We start from the raw sequence: 7,878 nt of genomic DNA on the forward strand, positions 1-7,878 counted from the left end.
TTATCTGCAAAGAGAAAATAAATTCATATGTAAGGTTTTGATGTGAGTATAAAGGAACAAGGAATGATCATACACTAACAAATTACATGCGAATTATTTTCTTCCAATACATTACGTTCAATACAGTATTTAAACACAGCATTTAATTCAGCATTTATTATGTATAAACACAGTATTCTACAGTATATTTAAATACAGTATTATTTAAACAACATAATAAAATCTATGCGAAGGACAACGTTATTTGAAGGCGGATCTCCGTCCCCTTGAAACGCTGTTTGTAAATGAGAGGGCTGCGGTGTTGCCACGTCTTTCATATTTTGTTTAAACAGAGAACGAGACATATCTGTCTGATGCTCATCTGCTCTCCCTGTATTATGTCTGGTTGGCCATATCCATATATCACACGACAACACCACGTTACAGCGTTCGTTACATTTACCTAGTCCACACACCATTCATTAATTGTGTCCCACATTTTAAATAAATAAAACTTCGTTTTCATTTGAACTGGTGTTTCAAAGGCAACTGACTACCTTATCATGAGAACTGCAAAATACGTGCACTAACATCCATGGGACAAACGGGACTAACAATTTAAGACTAGATGTGTGGACATACAAGATATATATATATATATATATATATATATATATATATATATATATATATATATATATATATATATATATATATATGTGTGTGTGTGTGTGTGTGTGTGTGTGTATGTGTATGTATGTATGTATGTATGTATGTGTATATATATAAAAGATTAAATCAATCAGAAAAGTCAATATTGGCACAACATGTACTAGAAGAAATACAAAATTTTGTTTGAAAATGCGTCAGTTATCAGCAGAATCATTAAAGAATAGGAAAAAACGTTAAAAGAAGCACTAGAAATAAAATTATAATATCTGGAGGAGAGAGAAAGGTTTAGAATTAAGTGAAATTTGGAATATTTATTATTAAAAAAACGTCAAGAAAAAGTAAGAAAAACGGTTAACATTAGAAATTTGAAGTATATCTATTATTGTGATAATATTCGATTGTTACATATTGAAACATTTTACAATATTGTCACCTTTTAATGACACTAGCAGCTAGACACCAGTCACTAGCAATACTACAACATACATTTGAAAAGATTTACAGAAATTATGAATAATGATTCCCGAAGTTCAGACTATGAAATAAAGTTATATTAAGTCTCATCCAAGCGTGTAGTGAAAATAATTCACTAATTTTATGAATATAAAATGTGTCCTGAATCCTACAGACCCCAGCCAATACTTCCAACGTAAATTGTGTTATCTTCAGATATCAAGTAACAGCTGTGAGTTACATTATGTCTAAAGTTGTCAAATTCTTCAGAGAAGAAAAAAGATTTTACAGTTCTTAGGAAAAACGGGAAAATGTATGATATTCAGAATTTAGTATTACGAACACATATATGGTTTCAGCGTGGCGCTAGCATACACTAATTTTAAATGGAAACTGGAACAGTTCTATTAAAATAATTGCAATACATAAAACACCAAAAGTATATTACAATTCTCGGTGGGAGCGCATGTGGTTCGGATATCACGTTAAGGTGTAGGTCCTTATCTCATACAGCCTCATACACTCAAACGCAATCCACCAACTATATTACACAATATGTTATTGCCTTTTCAATTGAATTTTAATAATAAAGATTTTATATTCCTTAACAATTCCTTTTCCAACATTTCAAAAAATCCTTGCAGGACATTGAAATTCACAGGCGCTTGTACCTAGGTAGTTCTACTTTTATTAGTTCACAGTAGCTTCTGTTCCTGACATTAGTGTTGTTATTAGTTCACGGTAGCTTCTGTTCTTGATATTAGTGCTTTTATTAGTTTTCAGTACCTTCTGTTCGTGATATTAGTCCTTTTATTAGCTCACAATGGTTTCTGTTCCTGATATTAGTGCTTTTATTAGTTCACAATAGCTTCTGTTCCTGACATTAGTGTGTTATTAGTTGACAGTAGCTTTTGTTCCTGACATTAATGCTTTTATTAGTTCACAGTAGCTTCTCTTCCTGACATTATTGCTTTTATTAGTTCACAGTAACTTCTGTTTCTAACATTAGTGTTTTTATTAGTTCACAGTAGCTTCTGTTCATGACATTAGTGTGTTATTAGTTGACAGTAGCTTTTTTTCCTGACATTAATGCTTTTATTAGTTCACAGTAGCTTCTCTTCCTGACATTATTGCTTTTATTAGTTCACAGTAACTTCTGTTTCTGACATTTGTGTTTTTATTAGTTCACAGTAGCTTCTTTTCATGATATTAGTATTTTTATTAGTTCACAGTAGCTTCTGTTCCTGGCATCAGTACGTTATGATTGATTGAAGCTGTGATATGATATAGACAGTGTTGACAGACGAAGATTAAAATGCTAAAACCAAATCAATCTTAATCATAAGTTTTTGGTCCTGGTTAGATAAGAAGTAAAAAGTAACCTGTGGAATTTTCTCTCTTAAGTACTAAGTTGAGTTGCGTTATTGGTAGTAAGGAATTAGATCCTGTAATTATTTTTTCGCATTAACTTATTTTTAAAAATTAAGTTTCCAGGATTATCATTTCTTTTTTTACTAAAAAGAATACAAAAAATCGTTTTACGGAGAAAACAAAAACAGGTATAATGTAAATCGTACCAGAAAAACATGAGATCTGGAAATCCGAGGTGTGTTTCACCCAAATTTGTTAATCTCATAACAGGTACCACTCAGTCTAAAGAAGTTAATAGTCTAACACTGTATTTCATAGATTGGATTCACAGACAAATTACAAGTGTAAACACAACCATATACATATCGAATGGTTTATTAGAAAATTACGCAGTTCCTGTTGTACGCGCGGTCTACAATATAGCTTTTATTTGTTCTCTTCTCATTTTCGTGCAAAACGGTGCCAATTCTCGTGTATGTTTCCTGCAGTTGGCACATTGAAGTTAAAGCTTTTTTTTTTGTATAAAAGGAGGAAACTCGGTGTTTCGCCTTACAAAACCAGCCGGACATGGAGTGCGGGAGAACCAACAGAAGAGTCATCTGCGGGAGAAAACAATAAATATATTGTGTGCGCCCTGTGCACTAGACACAAGATGAAACCTATTGAACAACAATCCATTGCAGGGTCGGAAAATTCCTTTCTTGTTTCTACGTTTACCTTGATGGCAATGCAAACAAACAATGCTTGTGCCATTCACAGAAATGAACGAATTATGTCACTGGAAACAAGCTCCTCCCGTTATCGTCCTCAACCTCTTTCTCTTTTATTTCCTCTTACTCTTGAAATGAAATGAACGTTCCAGTGATTTTCTTGTCACAGTTCCCAAAGAAAGAAAAACACAACACCTGGAATTTTGCATACCGAGTATGAAACTGAAATGGAAAGTATTGGGTAATATCGTGGTATTTCTTTTACTTTCTGGATGACAAAATTCATAGTTCCAAGTCTTCAAGTTTACACAATAATCTCTTAATGAGAATGTCTAATATCATTTGAATATCATTAACAGCACGTCGCAATAATTTACTTACGAAAGTTGAAAGTAAGATAATATAAGTAATTTCACTTATGTGTTTGTACGTGGTCCAGTACAGTGATATAACTAGGAGCCAAACGGGGCTTGCACCCCGGGCGCCGTATTGCAGGGTTTTGGTTTGATACTTAAATGAAGATTAACGCCCTTTTCAATACAGAGGATGGTATTATCTGTCACAATAAAAAATGTATGTTTCTCGCGAGATAGCATCTTTTTCCCCTTGTAACAATGGAAGATATGAAAATCAGTTCACGTAACCATTTAATTGACTTTATTAAAACTTTGAAAACTGTGAATTTTGGTAAAATAACAAAAATATTGCTTTTGCAAATGCAGTTTGCGTAACACATAACACAAATATTGTAGCAAGCAGAGAAAACAGAAAATCTGTTATATATTAAGTTCCAGTCAATAGAAATATAAAATACGAGGCGTATCACTTAATTGTTTCGACCTTATCGCAGGAGTGCAGCATGTGAATATTTGGCGTAATGGGTTTCGCTCGTACCCAGTGCCGGATTTAGATTTGATGGGGTCCTAAGCTATTGAAAGTAATGGGACCCTTTATACACCTTGTTTCAAAAAGAATATACGTATTTTGAATGCATATATTTATTAAACTTTAAGACATACGAATATGAAATTTTACACACATATTTACGAACCTCTCGAGTTCAAATTATAGTTCAAAGTTCAAATTAAGATGTTCAATATGTCCTCCATAAGCGACACGAACAATATCACATCGATGCTCAAATTCCTCCCATACTCGGGCAAGCATGTCCTGCGTCACTGATGTTATGGCAGTACGGATCCGGTTCTTCAACTCTTCCAGGTTCTGTTGGAGTGGCGGTACAAAAACATTGTCTTTAACGAAACCCCACAGGAAGAAGTCACTGAGCCGGCCACTGACCGTGGAGGCCAGCTGAGACATGCTAAGTCGCCAGCTCCTTGACGACCAATCCAACGGTTTGGTATTCATTCAGATATTCACGCACCTGGCGACTCCAGTAAGGGGGTGCCACGTCTTGGTGAAAAATGAAGTTGTCTTCGTCCAGCCTTGGAAACAACCAGTTTTGTAACATAACGAGATACTGCTGACTGTTAACCGTGTTTCCATTAAAGAAGAATGGGCCGTAAACAGATGATCGGGATATCGCACAAACACATTGACTTTGGACGAATCTCGTACATGTTCAATGACTGCATGTGGGTTCTGTAGGCCCCAAATTCGAACATTTTGTTTGTTTACCTGACCACTAACACGGAAAGTCGCTTCATCACTGAACACGATGCGTTGTGCAAAAGTGTTATCATTGTCAATAGCATCCAGAATTTCGTTAGAAAATGCCACATGTTTGCGTTTGTCATCAGGAAGCAGAGCTTGTAGCAGCTGTAACTTGTACGGCTTCATAACCAACCGACGTCTCAAAACACGCCAAATTGTTGTTGCCGGCACTTGTAACTCCCGACTGGCACGACGAGTTGATTTAGAAGGATTACGTTGGAAAGCAGTTTGAATTCGTGAAACATTTTCTTCAGGAACACAAGCGCGGCTAGGACTCTTTCCTTCACATACACATCCTGTATCTACAAACTGTCGATACCATCGGCAAATGTTCCACCCATTCGGAGGATCAATTTGGTACCTCAACCTAAAACGTCTTTGCACTATAATCACGGAATTGCACTTCGCAAACTCGAGAACACAAAATGCTTTCTGCTGCGGAATGGCAATTTTAAACATATGACGGTTACCAAGCAAAACAGAAGACAACTGACATCTAGCGGCTATTAATATAAACTAGACTATACACCGTATATTCGTTTCTCCAATAGACGAGCCGAGATGCAGCGATCGATAGTTTGGACAAAATAATTCTTCGTAATACGTATATTCTTTTTGAAACAGGGTGTACGTCTAGCTTTCTTTTTCAGTGCCAAAATGTCACGCTTTTTGGGCTTGCATACATAGCATACGGTACACTACGTCGTACGATTTTTGCAGTGCAATGTATCAAATGGAAAAATGTCCAACTTACTTAACATATTCAAGTCGTAGCTTTCTTCATTTTATGAAGACGCTTTGGGAATGTGAGGTAAAAGCACAAAATGTAAATATTCTTCCATATGTGCCGTCAAGCCGGGTTTTAGGCCTCCGCATCGCTGAGTGAATAATAACACCGAAAAAATGATTCTACAGAAGGATTATTTCTTCACCTGAATCTAAAATTTTAGTTTAATACGATAACTTCGTCGCCCACACGCAGTTCTTTAGGGCCCACCAGTGGGTAGCGATCCAGAGGTTGAGAATCATGAACCAGCTCGAAGCATGTGACACTTCACGGAAACCAATGCAAAGGAAACGCTTCTTTAGCCCCAGAAACTAAATATCTTCATCTGTGCTTACCACTAAAAAGCTATATTTCGGATACCATTCTCTTGCAAAGCTTTTTAGAGGTATGAGACGAACTAAAGAACGTTTCTTTTAGATGACTCCAGTTCCTGTTCCGATTCTTGTGATTATTTAAAGTGCAAGTGAAGAAGACAAGGATTTGTGCTATCCGTAAAATTAACTGCATTTCACATGCTGTTGTTCAGAGTAAACAATGGCATAGAACGTTGAGTGGAAGAGTAGCCCCCAACACGTGTGGGATGAGAAGATGCTTGCTTACCACTTGGATTGTGAAATAAAGCCCAAAACAAGAGCTAGCCTTCTCTCCGTTGCCATGGCAACAAAGAAAGGAAATGCAGTAGCATGTTGGGATCTTGTCTCTATCCATAATTAATATCTGTCCGTTTGACGTATTTTATCCTTTAGTAGCTTTATGAAAGTGGCTCATTTATTGATACAACGCTTGAGCTACCCTCTTTAAGGGGACGAATTCAACGGATTGCCTTCTAGTTCAGTAGCATTATGCATTATCTTTCACGAAAATATATTATTTATAGTTTATTTAGTGTATTGGAGGGAATATGTATAAAAGTAGCTAAAAATGAGAATTTGACTTAATTTTTTTTTGGAGTTATGTATTGTTATATAACACCAAGTTTATGAGGAACGGGACCTACTATTAACGTGGGTTCCGAACCACAACCTGTTTATTTCGAGAGTAAACATTCCGGTCCGCTTACATTTTCCGTAATTCTCTGATTTGTCTGCACTTTCCAAATTCAAGTGATTTTCATCTTGTTCCCAAAAGCGATCAACGAAAAAATAAGGGGTTAGCTATCTCGACATGACAACCATTATTATAGCGCGTCGCGTCCGTTCCTTCCTATACTTCCAGTTCTTTTGGCTGAGCTTCATTATGTCATTGTTTTGAGAACATATTAATATCTTTAAATGGTTAACTGTAGGCACACTGTGATTCCATTTCATATTGTGCTTGTTATATACTTTCATCACATCAGGCAGGTAAGGAAGACAGTACAGTGGATCCACGGCACATGAACTTCCGTTCCGTAACGCTGTTAGTTGATTATTTATTTAAAAAATTAAGAAAATCATTATTATCATCATCATAGGTGTTCTACCAGTATTGGCAAGTCACTTGCCGCTTGCATAATACACGGTCTTCCACTAACCTATTCGTTTTCACGTACGGTTTTTCTGATTTGATATCGCTCGTTAATTAAAGTCTCCTCCGCCCCTCCCTCTTTTTCCTGCCACCATACTTTCTAGCACGTCCCTCATAATACAGTTCTTTCTTAGCCAATCTCCAAACCAGTTTCTTCTCTTCTTAATAATAATGTCTAAAATTGTTGTTTTCTACCCCATTATTTCTAACACACTCTCATTCATATTCCGCTCAACCCAACTAATTCTTGAGTTGAATTGACTTTGAGTTTTACGTCCCGTTCAGCAGCGAGGCTATATGAGACGTGGACCTATTGAGTAACGTGGAATCCGAACTACATGAGCTCCCGCCGGGAATCGAACCCGGGTCTCCCACGCCCCCAGCTAATTCTCTCCATTCTTCTCTACACCTACATTTCAAAAGCTTCCAGTCGTTTTTCATAATTTTTGCGTAGTGTCCATGTTTCTGATCCATATAGTACAATACCCGAAATGAATTATTTTCTCAATTCTATTCAAGATCCCATAAAATAGTAATTTCTTTCTTCTAAAGGCTTCTTTCGCCATTCATATTCTTTTTTATTTCACATTCACACTTCATATCATCACCAATAATACTACCCAGGTATCGAAAACTTAATAATAAAATTAATAAAATAGCGAATTAAAATTATTTTTCCCATTGAAATTAATGCAAATACAATTAATCCATTCTATCTATAGCAAA

Source organism: Thermobia domestica, chromosome 8, assembly GCF_964235325.1.
Source record: "Thermobia domestica chromosome 8, izTheDome1.hap1.1, whole genome shotgun sequence".
In the NCBI taxonomy this organism is placed as follows: Eukaryota; Metazoa; Arthropoda; class Insecta; order Zygentoma; family Lepismatidae; genus Thermobia; species Thermobia domestica.